Genomic DNA, 2,568 nt, shown 5'->3' with positions numbered 1-2,568 from the left:
CTTTGGAAGGAAGTAAATATTTTCTTTCTTTCTCTCTCTCTTTTTTTTTTTTTTTTTTTTTTTTTTTTAAGAGAGTGAAAAGTCTTGCTGCTGGTGACTTCTACGGCCAAGTACATCACCTCTGAAGAGCCACTCTGATGGGAAGCTCAATAAAATGCAACTTCTTGGAACGAGAAAGATTTCCGCTTTGGACAATTTCTTTCCAACTGAAGTCAAAATTACACACTGTAGGGCAGTGGTCCCCAGTCCCTCAACTTAGCTGTCAGAGGGCCAGGGGTCTGAATCCATCCTCAGCAAAAAACACATCAGTGAACCAGGATATTCCTGCAGTTGCCAGGTTCCTCTTCATCATCTGGAAAGATACCAGTGCCAGCACTAAGCATGGTGCCAGTCGACACAGACCTCTTCCACACCGCCGCCCTCCTCAAAAGCAACGTGGCCTTCTGCTCACCTGCTCTGCAGGAATTCCAGTGTCGGACGCTGTGGCCGTCATCACTTGTGGCACCTAAGACACCAAAAGACAGAAAGCTACCGTTGTGCTTGTGAGAAATCACCAGCCCCATGCTCCTCCTCTCTACCACCCCAGCTCACCTCAAATGCTCATCCAATTCCAAAGGCTGCCTGCATGGCACCTGCGAGACCAAAGAGAAATGCTTAACCGAGTTGCCATATAATACTTTGCTATTAGACACCGACCCGGCCAACAACCGCCTCACCTTCTCGGACCGCTCCTGAGCATGCGGCTTCGCCCCTCTGAGCCTCTTGCAGCATCTGAAAAAAACCAAAGCAAAAGACACATGCTGCGTGTCCTGGTTTCGGCTGGGACAGAGTTAACTCTCTTAGTAGCTGGTACAGTGTGTGGTTTGGATTTAGTGTGACAATACTGTTGATAACACCCTGATGTTTTAGTTGTTGCTGAGTAGTGCTTATCTTAAGCCAAGGACTTTTCAGTTTCCCATGCTCTGCCAGCAAGCAGGTGTGCAACAAGCTGGGAGGGAGCATAGCCGGGGCAGCTGACCTGAACTCGCCAAAGGGGTGTTCCATAGCATGGAACATCACACCCAGTACATAAACAGGGGGGAGCTGGCCGGGAGGCGCGGATCGCGGCTCTGGCATCAGTCAGCGGGTGGTGAGCAATTGCATTGTGCATCACTGGGGTTTTTTTCCTTCCCCCCCCTCCTTTTTTGTTCTATTCCTTTTCATTATTATTATTATTATTGTTAGTATTATATTTTACTTCAGTTATTAAGCTGTTCTTATCTCAACCCACGAGTTCTGCCTTCTTTCCCTCCCCATCCCACCAGAAGCAAGTGGGGGGGGGGGACGACCGGGAGTGAGGGAGTGGCTGTGTGGTCCTTGGCTGCTGACTGGGGTTAAACCACGACACTGAGATATTGCCCAAAACCACGGCCTGTCCACACCGATTCCCATCTCCCGCTCCTTTACCTCGGCCGCTCGCCCGCACCGCCTGTGCTGTTTACAGGTTGCCACGTCGAGGCTCGGGTATCACCTGTAAAACACAAACGACAAGGGATGCTTCTAACTTCACCGACGCTACAACACCTGAAAAATAACTGCTCCTTCAGCCCACCAGACATGGCTCACCTTGCCCGAATCAGCTCTGGTGCCAATATCCCGCTTTGCACCTTCAAAATAAAAACAAGTAACCCAAACCCTAGAAGCTAGTCATAAGCCACTAGTCGCATCTTCCCTCCAACACCACTCACCGCCTCACCTTCTTACAGCGCTCCGCTCGCCTCTCCTCCGTTGCCCTTTGGCACACAGCTTGTCCCGCTGCATCTGCAAAAACAATATCGAACACGTCACCCGGATGCTGATCAACAGCTTAACAATTCCAGCGGTCTTGTTTCCGTTTAGGAATACCATCTAGATTCCAACAACAGCCTGCCATTAAAAACACAAAAGTAGTTCGCATTATGCTGATAAGCGGAGGCACACAAGACCCTCGGTATAGCTACCGATGTGCTCGCCTAACACAAAAACAACCATGGGAACATCAAGACCTGAATAACATATGGTATAGCACACAGAAAACAAGCGACCCAAACTACCTCCTTACCTACAAAGCCCCTAAGGGATTACAGTGGCGGTCAGCCGATGGAGAAACCACAATGGCGTGACATGGTGACTCAAAGATCTAAAATGGACACCTTACGACTACAGAAACTGGTGCCAAAAACAATAGGTAAACAAGAACAAGAGAACATAACTGCCATGACTGACGCTAGAGGAAACCTCAGTGGACACTTCAGGAAAAAGGCAAAACTGGAATAACAGAAAAAGCTTGCGTGCCCGGGACTGCGATAAAAGATGACCCCTGGCTGCAGACTGTTACGAGCACAAACAATACACATCCTCTTCTCCAAAACATTCCAGGGAAGACAATGACACAAACCTGCACTGGAAAGAAGCGCCTAGTCAGGGACTCTAAGTAACAAGGACTGTGACATCCGGATGGACGCACAAATTAAGTCAGGGAATGAAGTAAGTAAAAGGCACAGAGAAGCAGAGACCTCAGAGTTCTGGGGGGTATATTTTCATGTACCA

General features: G+C 48.8%; 1 long non-coding RNA gene across 1 annotated transcript; it reads right to left on the bottom strand.

Moving 5' to 3' along the window:
• Positions 1–588: 588 nt before the first annotated feature.
• LOC127028031 (uncharacterized) lies at positions 589–1,504 on the bottom strand. Its single transcript, XR_007767923.1, has 3 exons — positions 1,447–1,504; positions 717–771; positions 589–632 (listed from the first exon to the last, which is right to left on the bottom strand). It is a non-coding gene; the product is annotated as an uncharacterized LOC127028031 (long non-coding RNA).
• Positions 1,505–2,568: the final 1,064 nt, after the last annotated feature.

This window comes from Gymnogyps californianus, unplaced genomic scaffold, assembly GCF_018139145.2.
Source record: "Gymnogyps californianus isolate 813 unplaced genomic scaffold, ASM1813914v2 HiC_scaffold_139, whole genome shotgun sequence".
In the NCBI taxonomy this organism is placed as follows: Eukaryota; Metazoa; Chordata; class Aves; order Accipitriformes; family Cathartidae; genus Gymnogyps; species Gymnogyps californianus.
The sequence above is the reverse complement of the archived record's forward strand: the minus strand, read 5'-3'. Positions and strand labels throughout refer to the sequence as shown.